Here is a 20,053-nt window from a genome sequence, read left to right as displayed (position 1 = left end):
AACAAGCGTGGGAAACCCCACCATAACATCTTTAAGGGCTTCAGAAAGACCCTTTCTGAAAATTGCTGCCAGAGCCTCCTCATTCCATTTAGTGAGCACAGACCATTTTCTAAATTTCTGGCAGTATAATTCTGCGGCTTCCTGACCCTGACACAGGGCCAACGGTGTTTTCTCAGCATGCTCTACAGAGTTAGGTTCGTCATACAATAATCCGAGCGATTGAAAAAATGCATCTACATTAAGCAATGCCGGATTCCCTGACTCAAGTGAGAATGCCCAGTCCTGAGGGTCGCCACGCAGTAGAGAAATAACTATCTTTACTTGCTGAATGGGGTCACCAGAGGAACGGGGTTTCAGAGCAAAAAACAATTTGCAATTATTTTTAAAGTTCAAAAACTTAGATCTATCCCCGTAAAACAAATCCGGAGTAGGAATTCTAGGCTCTAAGGCCGGAGTCTGAACCACATAATCTTGAATACTCTGTACTCTTGCAGCAAGCTGATCCACACGAGAAAACAAACCCTGAACATCCATGCCTGCATCCAAATCCCGAATCACCCAGAGATCAAGAGGAAGGAAAAAGACAAAACAAACTAAAGAAAAAAAAATGGCTCAGAACTCTTTTTCTCTTCCTTCTTTTGAGAGGCATTCAGCTCATTTTTTGGCCAGTTGTACTGTTATGATCTGGTGATTAAGGAGCGACATGCGTCTAGCTCTGAGCAGGTGGCAACTATACTGACCGCAGTCCCTAAGCTCAACACAACACTAGAAGTAGCCGTGGAATGCTCCTAACTCTGCCTAGGCATCTCGTCACAGCCTAAGAGCTAACTACCCCTAAAGATAGAAGCAGGAAAACTATCTTGCCTCAGAGAAAATCCCCAAAGGATAGATTAGCCCCCCACAAATAATGACTGTGAGAGGAGAAGGAAATGACATACGTAGTATGAAACAAGATTTAGCACAGGAGGCCACTTCTAGCTAGATAGAAAATAGTACAGGACAGAACGCTGTGCGGTCAGTAATAAAAACTAGAAAAAGTCCACCGCAGAGAAATGCAAAAATCTCCACACCTGACTAAAGGTGTGGAGGGCAAACTCTGCTGCCCAGAGCTTCCAGCTTAGCTGAATAGATCCATACTGAAAAGCTGGACAAATGAACAAAAACAAGAAAGTGCTGAACAACAAAGTCCACAACAAGAGAACCGCAAAAGGACAAGCAAGGACTTAGCTTTGATGAACTGGTCAGAGTGTCAGGAAAGTCCTAAGAGCAATGACTCCAGGCAGGAACAATTGACAACTGGCATTGAATGAGGGATAAGGCCAGACTAATATAGCCGAGCCAGAAAGACGATCAGTGAAAACAGCTGCTGAAGCTAAATCCAAGAAGCAGCTATACCACTAAAAACCACAGGAGGGAGCCAAAGAGCAGAACTCACAAAAATGCTACTTACAACCACCAGAGGGAGCCCAAGAGCGGAATTCACAACAGATCGCTACACCACTAGATGAATTCAATGAGAGGTGTAGTTTGTAAAATTAGGTCACTTATGGGGGAGGGGTGTTCTGCTGTTCTGCCACCTCAGGGCCTCTTCCAATGTGACATGGCACCCTCAAACCATTCCAGCAAATTCTGCGCTACAATATGGTGCTCCTTGCCTCATGAGGTTTGCACATTGACTCAAAAGTAGTTTTCAACCACATATGGGGTATTGGCACACTCAGGAGAAATTGTGTAACTAATTGTACTGTTTATTTGCTCATATTATCACATTTGAAAATTGAAAACTCAGGGCCAAAGCAACATTTTAGTGGAAAAAATTGTACTTTTCCATTGACTCAGCCCAGTGCTATGGAATTCTGTAAATCGCCTGAGGGTTAAAAATGTTTACTATGCCCTTATATGAATCCTTCAAGAGGTATAGGTCCAAAATGGGGTCACTTGTGAGGGTATCTGCTGTTATACCATATCGGGCGCTCTTCAAATGTGACATAGCAACCACAATCTATTCCAGCCAAAATTGCGCTCCAAGAATTCAATTGGTGCTCCTTCCCTTCCGAGCCCTGCCATGTGCCCAAACAATAGTTTTTCACCATATATGGGGTATCGGTGTCTTCAGGAGAAAATGCACAACACATTGTACAGTCCATGTTATCATGTTTCTCTTGTGAAAATGAAAAGCTTGGGGCTTAACTAACAGGTTCATGGGAGAAATGTATTTTTTCATTTTGACAGCGCAAAGTTATAAAATTCTGAGAAGCAGTTGTGTGTTCAAGGTCCTCACCACACTATCAGATAAATTCCTTGAGGGACCTAGTTTCCAAAATGGGGTCACTTGTAAGGGGTTTCCACTGTTTAGGCACAAGGCTCTGCAAACGCAACATGATGTTCACGATCTATTGCAGCTGATTTTGCATTTAAAAAGTAAAATGGCGCTCCTTCCCTTCTGAGCCCTGCCATGTGCCAAAATAGTAGTTTTCCTCCACATATGAAATATCGATGCACTCAGGAGAAATTGCACAACAATTTTTGATGATCAATTTTCTCCTGTGAACCTTGTAAAAATAAAATATTTGGAGATAAACCAACATTTTTGTGGGAAAAATTTAATTTTTTCATTTTCACAGCTCAACATTATAAGATTCTGTGAAGCACCTGTGGGTTCAAGGTGCTCACCTCACCTCTCGATAAATTCCATATGGGGTATAGGTTCCTAAATGGGGTCACTTGTGCGGAACCTCCACTGCTTAGGGACATCAGGGGTTCTGCAAACACAACATGGAGTCCTCTATCTATTTCAGCAAATTTTGAACTCCATAAGTTAAATGGTGTGCCTTCCCTGAGCCTTGCTATGCTCCCAAACAGTATATTTTCACCACATATGGAGTATCAGCGTATTCAGGAGAAATTGCCCAACAAATTGTGTGTTCCATTTTATCCTGATACTCTTTTAAAATGCAAAATTTGGGGCTAAAGGAAAATCTTTGTGGGAAAAATTATAATGTTCATTTTTTCCTTCCACATTGCTTCAATTCCTGTAAAGCACCTAAAGTGTTAATAAACTTATTGAATGTGGTTTTAAGCACTTTGATGGGTGCAGTTTTTAAAATGGTTGAACTTTTGGGTATTTTCTGTTACATGGTCACTTCAAACGTAATGGGGTCCCATCATCTTGTTGGAAAAATTAGAAATTTCTGATCAGCTTTTAACCTTTCTAACTACTTCCTAACCAAAAAAAAATATTTGCAGATGTAAATTAAACGTGGGAAATGTTATTCATAAATTATTTTCTACTTTATGACTAACTGGATTTAGGATTTAAAAATTTAAAATTTGAAAATTGCTAAATTTTCGCCTAACTTCCAATATATCCATATACAAAACGCAAAAACATTGTACCTAAATTTACGACCGACAAAGTACAATATGTCACGAAAAACAATGTGAAAATCACTGGAATTTGTTGAAGCATTCCAGATTTACTACAACGTAAAGTGATGCTGGTCAGAATTATAAAATCTGGTCAGGAAGGTAAAAAACGATGAACTGTATTGCAGTACCCACACAATGATTTAATCATTGGCCCTGTACAGGAACTGTGCATGAACTTTAGGAGGCAACAGTGGATACCACTAAGCAGGTAAACTATGGTGCCTGGCACTATAAATATAATATTGGCTGGAATCATAAAAGGAGTTGTGGAAAACATAAGACATGTGCCAGCAAATGAGACTTATCAGGTGAGCTAAGAATGGAGTTCTACTGGAACAATTAATAATTGAAACACTCAACCACAAATAACAAGGTGGTAATCCATTAGTAGATGCTTTGCTAAGGTTATTGAGAAAAATTTAATACTCTGCAAATCTTATAGCAATATTATACTAGCTATTTAGGTATTTTTTGCTAATCCTAGAGGCGAAATTGAGGACAAATATGTTTGATCCTATCATATGTACACATTGTAGGGATTTATACTCTCCTAGCCAATGTTGAGGTAGGCACAGGAAATGGTATTGCTGAAATGTCCAGGCAAGTATATTTACAGTTCATAAACTTCTCAGGATAGCAAACAAAAAAACAGCCTTTTCCAGCACAAGGTGAAGACAGAAAGTAAAATGTCCATACAATACAGCGGGTCCGCCCGCTCAGGATAGTGTCCTGTTCTTTAGGTTTTAGCATAAACCAACACACAGGAGATCCACATATCTTCAGGTCCAGACACTGAAGGAGACAGTCGATCTCCATTATATTTGCTAGACCACGCCCCTGGGGTAGGTATACGTGAGCAGTCATTCCCACCCATCTCTTATGACTGTTCCTTAAACCCAGCCCTGGAATGGCTTAAGAACTCTTTCGGTGCTATACGTGCTGGAGCCTGCTTTCGAGCTCACATCACCACGACTAATAACCACGATGACACATATCTCCCCTCAAGGACCCATCCGACGGCCGGCTCATACATCCCACTCTGCCCAAAGCCGCGGGGGCTTGGCACCTTCTGCCAACCAACAATGGACTCTCGACAGAGCATCAGTATTGCCATGCAGTTTCCCTGGCCTATGCTCCTCATGGAAGTTAAAATCTTGAAGTCACTCGGGCATTGTTCTCTTTCTTCTCCCTCATTCACTTCAGTGGTGCATGGTCTGACACTAATCTGAATTTCCTGCCTAAGAGGTAGTATCTTAAAGTGTCTAATGCCCACTTGATGGCCAAACAATCCTTCTCTACTATGTAGTAATTATTCTCGCAGGATGACAACTTCCAACTCAGATACATTATGGGGTGCTCTTACCCGTTCACCTCGTGAGATAAGACAGCGCCCAGCCCGACATCCAAAGCGTCCGTCTGGACCACAAACTCCTTGTAGAAATCTGGTGCCACCAGCATCATCTGTTTACACAGGGCCAGCTTCAGTTCCTAAAAGGCCATCTCAGCATCTGGAGACCACTTAGCCATAGCCAACTTTCTGTCTTGAGAGGCTGCTACCATGACGAAGTTTGGGATAAACCGGCGGTAATAGCCCACAATGCCCAGGAAAGCTCTGACATGCTTCTTTGAGAGGGGTTGTGGCCAACTTTGGATCTCCTCAACTATATTTATCTGGGGCTTTATTTTGCCCCTGCCTACAACACAGCCCAAGTATTTAGCCTCCTCCATACCCAAGGCACATTTCTTTGGCTTTATGTAGAGCTTCCGTAGAGCATCAAGTATCACCTGGAACTTGCTCAGATGGCTTCCCCAATCCTGGCTGAAGATCACAATGTCGTCCAGGTAGGCCGCTGCGTACCTCTTGTGGGGAGATAGGATTCGGTCAATGGCTCTCTGAAATATGGCTGGAGTGCCTTGTAACCCAAACAGCATCTTAGTGTATTGGAAGCATCCATCTGGCGTTGAAAAGGCAGTGTTCTCCTTGGCGTCTTGTGACATGAGGATTTGCCAATACCCTTTTGTGAGGTCAAAAGTAGTGATGTACCGAGCCGACCCTAGCCTCTTAATTAACTCATCGACATGGGCATTGGGTATGTATCAAATAAAGAGACCTTATTAACCCCTATCTGACCTTGGACGGGATAGTACGTCCGAGGTCACATCCCCTGCTTTGATGCAGGGCTCCGCGGTGAGCCCGCATCAAAGCCGGGACATGTCAGCTGTTTTGAACAGCTGACATGTGCCCGCAATAGGTGCGGGCAGAATCGCGATCTGCCCGCACCTATTAACTAGTTAAATGCCGCTGTCAATCGCAGACAGCGGCATTCAACTACCGCATCCGGCCGGGCGGCCGGAAATGACGTCATCGCCGACCCCGTCACATGATCGGGGGTCGGCGATGCGTCTCCATAGTAACCATAGAGGTCCTTGAGACCTCTATGGTTACTGATGACCGGTGGCTGTGAGCGCCACCCTGTGGTCGGCGCTCACAGCACACCTCCATTTCTGCTACATAGCAGCGATCAGCAGATCGCTGCTATGTAGCAGAGCCGATCGCGTTGTGCCTGCTTCTAGCCTCCCATGGAGGCTATTGAAGCATGGCAAAAGTAAAAAAAAAAGTGAAAAAAAAGTGAAAAAAATAAAAAAAATATAAAAGTTTAAATCACCCCCCTTTCGCCCCAATCAAAATAAATCAATAAAAAAAAATCAAATCTACACATATTTGGTATCGCCGCGCTCAGAATCGCCTGATCTATCAATTAAAAAAAAGCATTAACCTGATCGCTAAACGGCGTAGCGAGAAAAAAATTCGAAACGCCAGAATTACGTTTTTTAGGTCGCCGCGACATTGCATTAAAATGCAATAACGGGCGATCAAAAGAACGTATCTGCACCAAAATGCTATCATTAAAAACGTCATCTTGGCACGCAAAAAATAAGCCCGCAACCGACCCCAGATCACGAAAAATGGAGACGCTACGAGTATCGGAAAATGGTGCAATTTTTTTTTTTTTTAGCAAAGTTTGGAATTTTTTTTCACCACTTAGATAAAAAATAACCTAGTCATGTTAGGTGTCTATGAACTCGTACTGAGCTGGAGAATCATAATGTCAGGTCAGTTTTAGCATTTAGTGAACCTAGCAAAAATGCCAAACAAAAAACAAGTGTGGGATTGCACTTTTTTTGCAATTTCACCGCACTTGGAATTTTTTTCCCGTTTTCTAGTACACGACATGCTAAAACCAATGATGTCGTTCAAAAGTAAAACTCGTCCCGCAAAAAATAAGCCCTCACATGGCCAAATTCACGGAAAAATAAAAAAGTTATGGCTCTGGGAAGGAGGGGAGTGAAAAATGAACACGGAAAAATGAAAAATCCCAAGGTCATGAAGGGGTTAAGCACCCTAAAGTCATTACAAAATCGCCATTCTCCATCTCCATCTGATTTCGGTATTAAGGCTATTCATAGATTGTAAGCTTGTGAGCAGGGCCCTCATTCCTCTTGTTATCTGTTGATTTATGTGATTATTGCTATGCTGGAATGTCTTTTATTGTCTGTACAAGTTCTCTCTAAAATGTAACGTTATTTATTATTATTATTATTGGACTGGATCAGCGACTCTTGGACTCGTCGATGACTCCCAGGCTCAGCATGCGCTTTACCTCTTTCGAGATCACCTCTCAACGGGCTTCAGGAATCCGATATGGGTTCAAGTTGACCCGGACATGAGGCTCCGCCAGAACCTCATGCTCTATGACTATTGTACAACCTGACAGTTCCGAAAACAGGTCTCTGTTCCACTGTTGTAACTCTCGGCATTGTTGCTTTTGGGTACCTGACAGCGTCTCTGCCACCTTGACTTCTCCCATGTCAGCTTCAGGCTTGGCCACCAAACATGGAGCTTCTATGGGCTCCCTATCTCACCACGACTTAATCAGGTTGACGTGGTATACCTGGTAGTTCTTCCTTCTCCCTGATTGGTGGACTTTTATAGTTGACATCCCCAACCTTTTCATCTATTTCGTAGAGCCCTGCCACTTGGCCAGGAATTTGTGTTCTACCATAGGTACCAGCACCAGTATTTGAACCCCAGGGTTGAAGTATCTCACCCTCGCCCACCTATTGTCCACCCTCGACTGCGCCTCTTGTGCTTTGAGGAGATATTCTCTCACAATGGGCATCACCTTGGCAATCCTCTCTTGCAACTGGGACACATGCTCAATTACACTACGGTAGGGTGTAGACTCCACCTCCCATGTCTCTTTTGCTATGCCCATGGAGGTGTTGGCCATACAAAAGTTCAAAAGGGAGAATCCAGTCAAGGCCTGTGGGAGTTCTCTGGTGGAGAATAGAAGGTATGGTAGTGGACATTCCCAGTCCCGGAAGTACTTCTCTATGATCTTCTTTAACATGGCCTTCAAGGTTTTATTCAGACTTTCTACCAAGCCATCAGTCTGCGGATGGTAGACTGAGGTCTGAAGTTGGATGACTTGCAGGGTTTTGCACAACTCCTTCTTAACTTTTGACATAAACAGGATCCCTTGGTCCATCAGGATATCTTTAGGCAGCCCTGTTCTAGAGAAGATATGGACCAATTCTCAGGCGATACACTTGATGGAGTTACATAGTGGAATGGCCTCCAAGTATCACATAGCATAGTCTAGTACCACCAAGATATACTGATGCCCTCTGGCGGACTCTACCAGGGGTCGATAGAAGGGCACCTCAATAACAGGCAACGGCACTAAGGGGTTATGAAAGTGGGCCACTGGGGAGGTCAGCTGGCAGGTGGGACATGACCTACAATAGTTTAGGATTTCTCAGTGACATCCGGGTCAATAGAATCTCTGGAGAATCCGTTCCTGAGTTTTTTCCACGACCAGGTAACCACCTAACACATGCCTATGGGCCATCTCTAAAACCCAGTGTCTATATGGCCCAGGCACCAGTAACTGCTCAACTACCTCCCCTCTCAGCTGAGTGACCCTGTAGAGTAACTCAAAATTTACAACAAAGTATGTGCAATTCATGTCAGCCCTTGACTCTTGAGCAACACCATTAAGCACCGTCACATTGTCAAACGCCCCTTTTACAGTTAAATTCCTGAGTTGAGTGGTTCCAAAGCTTCCCCGGACACCTCCAGCTCAGGGATGTTGGCCCTTGGGGATGCGTCTTCATCCTCATCGCCAACAAGGACACAAAAAGTAAACCCGTCAGCTGTGGCCTGCAATGAGGTTTCTTTGGTGGGACCTGGCTTTTGTCCAGACAACCAGGCGTAGTCTCTTTCCCCCACAAGTCCCAAAATAATGCAAAGTCCCACTCTATTATAATAGGGTGCAATAGGTCCTTGACTACGCCCACCACATGGGACTCAGTACCACAGTTTGAGTCTATGACCACTCGGGCCACAGGGAAGTTCTTAGCATCCCATGGATGTTCAATGAACACATGCGGAATCACCGCGTGTACAAAGGGGGGCGGCGCTTTGGGCGGAGCAGGGTATCCGCTGCGTCCAAAGCACAGCCATTACACCCCGTGGACACATACCCTTATACTCTGTATAAACAATATATCATACTAAAATGCTTTGATGCTCGTTACTCGAACCAAGCAATTCCTAATGCTAGAATGCTCGTTTTGAGTAATGAGTATAATGGGAGTCAATGGGAAATCTGAGCATTTTTCCGACAAACCCTACAAGGTCTTGGGGGGCAGTGAAAATGTTGAAATGGATGGAAAAAAATGCTGAATAGAAGGAGAACAGCATGGGGAAGACCCCTGTAAGCATCTATGCATCTGTCTCCCAAATCGTTGCTGAGAAAAATGGTGTCACAGTTTTACTCCATTTAAGGACTGACAATAAAATCTTCAAAATCAACAAGAAATTGGAGTTTACAGGGAAAAAAAATTAAGAATCCTTTGTATAATGACTTCTAAATAAGGGAACATTTTAAAAGGATTTATTAAAAAAAATATATAACTTAAAGGGAACCTGTCAGCAGTTTTGGCCGATATACAGTGCCTTGCGAAAGTATTTGCTCCCTGGAACTTTTCAACCTTTTCCCACATATCATGCTTCAAATATAAAGATACCTCATGTAAATTTTTGGTGAACAATCAACAACAAGTGGAACACAATTATGAAGTTGAACAAAATTTATTGGTTATTTTAAAATTTTTGTGCAAATATTGGCGTGCAATATTATTCGGCCCCTTTAACTTAATACTTTGTTGTGCCACCTTTTGCTGTGATTACAGCTGCAAGTCGCTTGGGGTATCTCTCTATCAGTTTTGTACATCGAGAGACTGAAATTCTTGCCCATTTTTCCTTGGCAAACAGCTCGAGCTCAGCGAGGTTGGATGAAGATCGTTTGTGAACAGCAGTTTTCAGCTCTTTCCACACATTATCGATTGGATTGAGGTCTGGATTTTGACTTGGCCATTCTAACACCTGGATACATTTATTTGTGAACCATTCCATTGTAGATTATGCTTTATGTTTGGGATCATTGTCTTGTTGGAAAACAAATCTCCATCCCAGTCTCAGGTCTTTTGCAGACTCCAACAGGTTTTCTTCAAGAGTGGTTGGTCCTGTATTTGGCTCCATCCATCTTCCCATCAATTTTAGCCATCTTCCCTGTCTCTGCTGAAGAAAAGCAGGCGCAAACCATGATGCTGCCACCACCATTTTTGACAGTGGGGATGGTGTGTTCAGTGTGATGAGCTTTGTTGCCTTTACACTAAACATATCGTTTGGCATTGTTGCCAAAAAGTTCGATTTTGGTTTCATCTTACCAGAGCACCTTCTTCCACATGTTTGGTATGTCTCCCATGTGGCTTGCAAACTTTAAACAACACTTTTTATGAATATCTTTGAGAAATGGCTTTCTTCTTGCCACTCCTCCATAAAGGCCAGATTTGTGCAGTGTACGACTGATTGTTGTCCTATGGACAGACTGTCCCACCTCAGCTGTAGATCTCTGCAGTTCATCCAGAGTGATCATGGGCCTCTTGGCTGCATCTCTGATCAGTCTTCTCCTTGTTTGAGATGAAAGTTTAGAGAGACGGCCGGGTCTTGGTAGATTTGCATTGGTATGATACTCCTACCATTTCAATATGGTCGCTTGCACAGTGCTCCTTGGGATGTTTAAAGTTTTGGAAATCATTTTGTATCCAAATCCGGCTTTAAACTTCTCCACAACAGTATCATGGACCTACCTGTTGTGTTCCTTGGTCTTCATGATGCTCTCTGTGCTTCAAACAGAACCCTGAGACTATCACAGAGCCGGTGCATTTATACGGAGACTTGATTACACACAGGTGGATTATATTTATCATCATTAGGCATTTAGGACAACATTGGATCATTCAGGGATCCACAATGAACTTCTGGAGTGAGTTTGCTGCACTGAAAGTAAAGGGGCAGAATAATATTCCATGCTCCACTTTTCAGTTTTTCAATTTCCAGAAAAATTTCAAATAACCAATAAATTTCATTCAACTTCACAATTGTGTTCCACTTGTTGTTGATTCTTCACCAAAAATTTACATTTGGTATCTTTATGTTTGAAGCATGATATGTGGGGAAAGGTTGAAAAGTTCCAGGGGGGCGAATACTTTCGCAAGGCACTGTAAGATACGGCCACCACCTTTCAGGGATTATATACAGCATTCTATAATACTGTATATAAGCCCCCAACCCGACCTGGAAGAACTGAAAAATAACTTTTATTATACTCACCTGTGGGGCTGTCTGGTCAGAGGAATGTCGCTGGTCTTGGTACGGCGCCTCTCATCTTCCTACAATTGCTGCCCTCCTGCTTGCTTCTTGTAGATGATGCGACCCTGCATCACCTACACAGTCTGCTCGGCATCCCGCTCCTGCGCAGGCATACTTATCTGCCTTGTTGAGGGCAGAGCAAAGCACTGCAGTGCACAGGTACAGGGGCTCTTTGACCTTTTCCAGCACCTGCGCACTGCAGTGCTTTGCTCTGCCAGAGAAGTATGAATGCACAGGAGCGCAATGCCGAGGAGACTGTGTGGATGATGCAGGATCACCTCATTGTAAGAAGATGGGAGGTGCCGGACCATTGGACCAAGACCAGTGGACCACCCGGCAGGTGAATATAAAAAAGTTATTTTTCAGTTCATAGAATGCTGTGTATACTGACGACTGTTTAAGTAGGCACATAAGATGGACTGTTGCTCTGATTATGGTGTAATCACTGCTCACCATCTCTGTGGAGTCCTCAAAGATTTGGAGAGCTCCACAAATTTCAGACATCCATGCCCACTTTTCAGTTATGTGCGGCTGACTAGAATACAGACGGTCGTCTTGGAGCTGGTGTTCAACAACTGACATCTGCTGCTCGCAAAGCCATGCCAGAATGTGCAGTGAGGAGTTCTAGTGCATGATTACGTCGCACACCAATCGGTGAGCTGGCACTTGGATGTAATGTTGCAACACTGCCAGAGTGACAGCAGCTGCGCAAATCTGTGGAAACCGGTGCTGACACAGCTTGAACATAAGCTATGGCAAATCTGGGTAGGTTTTCAGAAACCGCTGAACTACCAAGTTGAGCACGTGGGCTAAGAATGGTACATGTGTGAGCTTGCCAGTGTCACGATTCCTCAGCTCAATGTGTCTGGGACTCAGTGATAGACAGTTCTGTCATCCTATCCTGTGCTGGGGCATGCTCAGCTGTCGGTGCTTTGATTGACAACTCAGGTGACCTATCTGAGATCGTGAGATGCAGAGATTATCTCCAGGTGCTCCCTGTTCATAGTAATTGCCCTGCTACTTAGGTGAGCTGTGTGGCCCAGATCAATACCAGTCAAAAGCTTCTGCTGTCTAGTGTGTTTACCCGATTCCTGTGCGGTGAGTTCAGATCTACTGCTGCCTGACCTTTCGACTACCCATTTGTTATTGCCCCTTTGCTTATCCACTAGTTCTCTGGTATTCTGACCCTGAACTGTGACCTGACTTTTGCCTTCATCTTTTCCATTACTTTACCACATGCTTTCTTGGTACTGACCCTGGAATGTCTGACTTCTCTGCCTTACGGCCTGTCCGTGAATAGTGACTAATGTCACAGCCAAGCTTCACAGCCGCCACCAGATTACGGCCATTATCACACAAGACCATGCCTGGTTGTAGGTTCAACAGCGAAAGCCACATATCTGTCTGGTCTATTATTCCTTCTGCTGTGGTGTGCGGTTTGCCTCCAAGACAAAATAGCTTCAGCGGAGCCTGTTGCCGCTTTGCTGAGGCAGCGCTGCAGAGCTTCCAGGTTCCGGCTGATGTGGACAACATGCTCTGAGATATCATATCGAAGATGGAGGATACGGAGGAGTGAATGAACTGATGTAGAAGGTGGAGGAAACCCTGAGAGACATAGGTCTAGCAATCCTCGGAGTCGGTACTACATGTGCCGTGCCAGGGAGGGACTCAACCCCAGCCTCCACAATGTCTACCCAGTGTGCCATCTGGAAAATGTAGTGTCTCTGGCCACAAGTGCTTGCCCATGCTTGGTCATTAAGTGGACAATCTCAGTAAGTGCGCTGATAAGGGCACGGGTGATTTTCCTAGACACGTGAGGACGGCTACCGCCATGAGTCGGTAGGAATCCTCCATGTCTGCAAGCAGCCTGGAAATGTGCCCATTTAGCGTTTGGGTCAGTGGGTGGATGGCTGGGAACTTTCTTTTTCTTTCCAAAGCCTGGTGTAGGGACAGTAGAATGCTGTGCTTGAACAAGGATTTGGAAGTGCCTAATGGTGGTCCCTCAGAATGTCCATGGACAGGTCCCTCCAACATTACTATTTATGACAGACTGATCAAGCATTTCTCTACTGAACCTATTGGTCCATCTATTCCAATAGATGCACTGTAATCGGTAACTGAAGAAGGTCTGAAGTAAGACCAAAATGTTATACTACTACAGTAGATAACAATAAATCACCACTTGATCATTTAAGTTGAGTGCCGAGTTTCTTTATATATATTAATGGTGTGGGAACCTACTCGGGCACCCGCTCTAGTTGTGTGCACGGTTATTTATTTCTCTTTAGGCAGTGTCTGCCACGTGTGGGCAAAAGCCTCATCCACTTGCATAAGCGAATGAGCACACACGTTTTCCAGTAACACCACTGTTTTTTGCAAACGTATCCACTCATTCTCCCTTGCAGTTAAGTTTTGTTTTGGACACACTTCGCAGCCGCATCAGCGGACCCCCTCAGCATGTGGCTTGATGAAGGCTCATAAATGGTGTGATTGCAATAAAACACATAAGGAATTCGCATTCAAAATGCCTAACATAACTGGACACTTTTCAGGAATTTTTATGATTTTTGTATAGGAATGGACATATATGGTAACCATTATGATCTAGTCAGCTAAGAATAGTGTTAGTGTAATGTACGTTGTTTAAAGCAGATAATTGTGGTTGTTCTCCCTGGAGCTTCGTAAAGGTCAGAGGCAAAATTCTAGAATATGACTCAGATAAGATAAGGCTATTCTGAATCTGGATCATCCAGTGTTTTTTTAGCTGTTGAGTAATTACAGCAACACCACTGCAGCATGTTTTTTTGTATTCCAACGCTGGAGTGGTGCTTATAATCTTAGGTTTCTTACTCTAGACTTATACTTACCTGTCCCCATCTTCACATTCTATTTTCAATGTAAGTCTATATGAGCTTCATTCTAGCTTTTATAGCCTTCAAGTGAACCTGTCACCAGGATTGGCCAATAAGAGTTGCGGCCATCACCTTTCAGAGTTGATATACAACATTCTATAATATTGTAAATATGCCCCCAACCCAACCTGTAAGAGAAGAAAAATAACTTTTATTATACTTACCTGCGGGACGGTGTTATGATCTGGAGGTTTAGGAGCAACATGGAACGAGCTCTGAAGGAAGTGGTATCTGTACTGACCGCAGTCCCTAAGCTCAACACAACACTAGAAGTAGCCGTGGGATGCTCCTAACTCTCCCTAGGCACCTCGACACAGCCTAAGAGCTAACTACCCCTAAAGATAGAAGCAGGAAAACTATCTTGCCTCAGAGAAAATCCCCAAAGGATAGATTAGCCCCCCACAAATAATGACTGAGTGGAGAGGGAAAAGACATACACAGAATGAAACCAGGATGAGCACAGGAGGCCAGTCTAGCTAGAGAGATAGGACAGGATGGAATACTGTGCGGTCAGTATAAAACACTACAAAAATCCACGCAGAGATTACAAAAATCTCCACACCTGACTAAAGGTGTGGAGGGTAAATCTGCTTCCCAGAGCTTCCAGCAACACAGAGATAATTCATAATGATAAGCTGGACAAACATAGAAAGCACAGAACGGATAAGTCCACAATCTGTGGACGGAAAAGAGCAAGCAAGAACTTAGCTTTGCTGAACTGGTCAGGATAACAGGGAAATCCAAAGAGATGTGAATCCAACCAGGAACCATTTACAAGTGGCACTGGCTGAAGGAAAGAGCCAGGCATAAATAGCCGAGCAGAAAAGACAATCAGTAGAAGCAGCTGCTGACAGCTAAATCCAAGGAGCAGCCATACCACTTGAAACCACAAGAGGGAGCCCAAGAGCAGAACTCACAAAAGTGCCACTTACAACCACCGGAGGGAGCCCAAGAGCGGAATTCACAACAGACGGTCCGGTCCGATGGGTGTCGCTGGTTTTGGTCCGGCACCTCCCATCTTCTTACGATCCCATCCTGCTGCTGGCTTCATGTGGATGACGCGTCGAGAGCAGAGCAAAGTACTGCAGTGCGCATGCACGGGGCTCTGACCTTTCCCGGCACCTGCGCACTGCAGTACTTTGCTCTGCCCTCAACAGGGCAGAGAAGTGCGCCTGCGCAGGAGTGCGGTGCTTAGCAGATGCGTCAGCCAGAGGAAGCAAGCAGGAGGGCGGCATCACAAGAAGAAGGGAGGCGCCAGACCAAGAAAAGCAATACCCATTGGACCGGACCGCCCCGCAAGTGAGTATAGCAAAAGTTATTTCTCTTCTCTTGCAGGTCAGGTTGGGAGCAGATATACAGCATTATAGAATGCTGTATAACTGCCCTGAAAGGTGATGGCCATATCTCTTATTGGCCAAATGTGGTGACAGGTTCCCTTTAAAATAAGTGCTTGTGAACATTACTTCTGACTTTCGGTCAGTCAGAAGTTGCGGCCACAAGATGGCGCCGCAGAACTTGAGCAGCACCAATAAAGGGTGAAGACAGTGGTGAGTAAAGGTACCGTCACACATAGCGACGCTGCAGCGATACCGACAACGATCCGGATCGCTGCAGCGTCACTGTTTGGTCGCTGGAGAGCTGTCACACAGACAGCTCTCCAGCGACCAACGATCCCGAGGTCCCCGGTAACCAGGGTAAACATCGGGTAACTAAGCGCAGGGCCGCGCTTAGTAACCCGATGTTTACCCTGGTTACCATCCTAAAAAGTAAAAAAACAAACGCTACATACTTACCTACAGCCGTCTGTCCTCGGCGCTCTGCTTCTCTGGTCTGGCTGTGAGCGCCGGGCAGCCAGAAAGCAGAGCGGTGACGTCACCGCTCTGCTTTCCGGCTGACCGACGCTCACAGCCAGAGCAGGAGGAGTGCAGAGCACAGCGCTGGAGGACAGACAGCGGTAGGTAAGTATGTAGCGTTTGTTTTTTTACTTTTAGGATGGTAACCAGGGTAAACATCGGGTTACTAAGCGCGGCCCTGCGCTTAGTTACCCGATGTTTACCCTGGTTACCAGCAAAGACATCGCTGAATCGGTGTCACACACGCCGATTCAGCGATGTCTATGGGGAGTCCAGCGATGAAATAAAGTTCTGGACTTTCTTCCCCGACCAGCGATCTCCCAGCAGGGGCCTGATCGCTGCTGCCTGTCACACTGGACGATATCGCTAGCGAGGACGCTGCAACGTCACGGATCGCTAGCGATATCGTCTAGTGTGACAGTACCTTAAGTATAAGACTAGGTGCAGGGGCCTTAGATTACAAACTTCACTCCTGCACTGAAAAAAACCCATTGAAGTAGTGATTTAAATGTCCTTTAGTTTGATCAATTCTACCAAGTTCTACTTCTGAGTACAGATTGCATATTTGGGATACATTTTCAGTTTCGACTTAAGGGCGGATAACTTGCTGCCTAATATGGTACCAGCAAATCTCATCTAAACATGGAAAATGTCAGTGAAGAAATGTACATGCTGAGAAGTTTTACAAATCTGGAGTATGTCAATTCTTTGTGAGGCATTGATTTCTCCCCTTGCAATTACTGAAGGTGAAATCTGCTTCAAACCCCCAGCCTCCAGCAAAACCCTATAGAGCGCATTTGCACCACCCAATTTTGCAGCATTAAATGACCGCTGATTGTTAAGCAGTTACCCATCACAGTGGTTTAATAGCCAGTTTACACAGGTAGACACCTCGTCAGATGGGCACTGAATGTTCTGTAACAGATCCTTCTATGCACATAGGCCGCCATTGTACTCAGCAGCGCGAGTCTGGTCCTGTTCTCAGGAATGGTCGTTTATGATAATCTCACAGTATAAATGAACCTTAACACGGCTGTGCGCAACTTCTTTGTTAAATATTTGTAGGCGCTTACCATAATTATCTCCGGTACACGAGATAATGATTAGTTAATGAATTCGTTGAGCGGAGAGAAAACAAACCCTGAGTAGATCCTGGCAATCAAAAAAGAAAAAGAGCAGGAGATAATCCAGTGATCTTGGGGACTGGACAGTGATTTCTCTAGGGTTGCTGACTGGGTTAATCTGTAACTCCCAGAAGCAAGGTCTGTGTAATAAGTTTAATGATGACTCAACAAGTTGGCAAAACACTTTAAAGTGAACTTACTCCTGTATTTAAAGGTTGTGTTTTCAATGGCTACCCACATCCGTGATCTTCTACATATTTAAGCCAATGCATCGTTATTTAATAGCCTGTTTAGTGAGGTCAACTGTACTTCCATTGCCATAGAAGTGTCAATGATATGATCATTCTATGAACACAGAATATGAAGATCTCAGCAGCACATATGGGTCACACAGGATGAAAGCTTAAAACTCATTACAGCTGACCAATGAGCGTTTTGCTTGTTCCGCAGGTGTCTGGCCGTCTACATAGACAAGCCACTAATCGGGACACAAATGTTTGTAGGAATTCTCAGTCTCGATTGCGTGCCTGATTTCAACATCAGGCACGTGCTGTCATGCTGTCTATAATACAGCCTCTGCCTGCTCATGGGCTACAGGTCAAACCTATTATTGGATTGTGTCACAGAAAACTTAAAATCTCCAGGAGAAAGAGAGCTTACAATCTAAGATGTTTAACATACGGGAAGAGAGTAAATTGCCTATAGCTCAGAAGTGAGAAAACTAATTAAAACTCCCTTTGAGGTTTGGACTGCCTGCGGTGACCAAATAATTCAATTAGGATATCTGTTGTGGGAAGAAGTAAAGAAGACCAAGATTCCAGAGGAAAGGAAGTGAAAATCTTAAGATACCGTCACACTCAGCAATTTTCCAACGATTACGACCAGCGATACGACCTGGCCATGATCGTTGGAAAGTCCTTGTGTAGTCGCTGGAGAGCGGTCACACAGACAGCTCTCCAGCGAACAACGATGCCGAAGTCCCCGGGTAACCAGGGTAAACATCGGGTTACTAAGCGCAGGGCCGCGCTTAGTAACCCGATGTTTACCCTGGTTACCATTGTAAATGTAAAAAAAAAAAAACACATACTCACATTCCGGTGCCTGTCACGTCCCCGGCGTCCGCTTCCCTGCACTCCTCCTGCATCCTGTGTAAGCGCCGGCCATAAAGCAGAGCGGTGACATCACCGCTGTGCTCTGCTTTACGGCTGGCCAGCGCTGACACAGGATGCAGGAGGAGTGCAGGGAAGCGGACGCCGGGGGACGTGACAGGCACCGGAATGTGAGTATGTGTTTTTTTTTTTTAGATTTACAATGGTAACCAGGGTAAACATAGGGTTACTAAATGCGGCCTTGCGCTTAGTAACCCGATATTTACCCTGGTTACCAGTGAACACATCGCTGGATCGGCGTCACACACGCCAATTCAGCGATGTCAGCGGGAGATCTAGCGACGAAATAAAGTTCTGGCCTTCTAGCTCTGACCAGTGATGTCACAGCAGGATCCAGATCGCTGATGCGTGTCAAACACAACGATATCGCTATCCAGGACGCTGCAACGTCACTGATCGCTATCGTTATCGTTGTAATGTTGTTCAGTGTGAAGGTACCTTTACACCTTTAAGGTACCGTCACACATAACGATTTCTTTAATGATATCGTTGCTTTTTGTGACGTAGCAACGATATCATTAACGAAATCGTTATGTGTGACAGCGACCAACGATCAGGCCCCTGCTGGGAGATCGTTGGTCGCTGGGAATGATCAGGACCTTTTTTTTGGTCGCTGATCACATGCTGTCATCGCTGAATCGGCGTGTGTGTGACGCCGATCCAGCGATGTGTTCACTGGTAACCAGGGTAAATATCGGGTTACTAAGCGCAGAGCCACGCTTAGTAACCCGATATTTACCCTTGTTACCATTGTAAATGTAAAAAAAAAAAAAAAGCAGTACATACTCACATTCCGGTGTTTGTCACGTCCCCCGCCTTCAGCTTCCCTGCACTGACTGTGAGCGCCAGCCGTAAAGCACAGCGGTGACGTCACTGCTGTACTCTGCTTTACGGCCGGCCCTCACAGTCAGTGCGGGAAGCTGACGCCGGGGGACGTGACAGACACCGGAATGTGAGTATGTACTGTTTTTTTTTTTTTACATGTACAATGGTAACCAGGGTAAACATCGGGTTACTAAGCGCAGGGCCGCTGGTTACCCTGGTTACCCGGGGACTTTGGCATTGTTGGTCTCTGGAGAGCTGTCTGTGTGACAGCTCTCCAGCGACCACACAACGACTTACCGACGATCACGGCCAAGTCGTATCGCTGGTCGTGATCGTTGGTAAATCGTTTAGTGTAACGGTACCTTTAGAGGTAACTCTTGTTCCCTTCAGAGGAAACTGGATGTCCGCAACCAACTTGTTGTTTCAGTTTCGAAGGTCAGATATGAATATTGGAGGTTGTGTCAATCCAATATTGATGGGACATATATTTTCAACTTTAGGGCTAATACGGGAAAAATATGCATATTTTTTCAAAACTGTAAGACATGCCAATCAGCCCCAAATCAATAGTGGCCAGATAGCTGGCAACATCTATGTGATGCTTCCCATCTATTAAAATGTAAAATTACATACAAAAATATGATGGCAATATTGAATGCCTGTGATCGTCAGGAGTGAAAATTGGTAATCTCATACTCTGAAACTAAAGCCACATCCCAGGATCAGCCCTGTTATGAGTTATCAGGAGGAGATGTGTGGGGGTAACTTAGGTGCTGATAAAAAGACAAGGCAAATTATGATCTGTGTTCAATGCTGAAAGATACATCGCTGTGCAGGCTTGATCCACTTTAACAAGACATTTTTCAATCGAATTGCTTTCATCCACTAAGCTCTGAAGCCATTGCAGTGACGTCAGGTTCAGTTATTTTCTTTTGTTTATTCTTTCTTTCTTTATTTTCTG

At 44.6% G+C, this 20,053-nt stretch overlaps 1 protein-coding gene across 3 annotated transcripts in view; it reads right to left on the bottom strand.

The window, feature by feature from the left end:
* LOC138671609 (serine dehydratase-like) overlaps positions 1-17,195 on the bottom strand; it is a 73,181-nt gene extending 55,986 nt beyond the window's left edge. For 2 of the 3 annotated variants that reach the window (XM_069759788.1, XM_069759796.1), the window contains exon 1: positions 17,048-17,195. The gene's annotated coding sequence lies outside the window, so the exon portion shown is untranslated. The remainder of the gene's footprint in view (positions 1-17,047) is intronic. The other variant, XM_069759794.1, reaches the window with a different exon arrangement.
* Positions 17,196-20,053: the final 2,858 nt, after the last annotated feature.

The sequence above is a fragment of the Ranitomeya imitator genome, chromosome 1 (assembly GCF_032444005.1).
Source record: "Ranitomeya imitator isolate aRanImi1 chromosome 1, aRanImi1.pri, whole genome shotgun sequence".
NCBI classification, from domain to species: Eukaryota; Metazoa; Chordata; class Amphibia; order Anura; family Dendrobatidae; genus Ranitomeya; species Ranitomeya imitator.
This window is presented reverse-complemented; position numbering and strand designations above follow the sequence as displayed.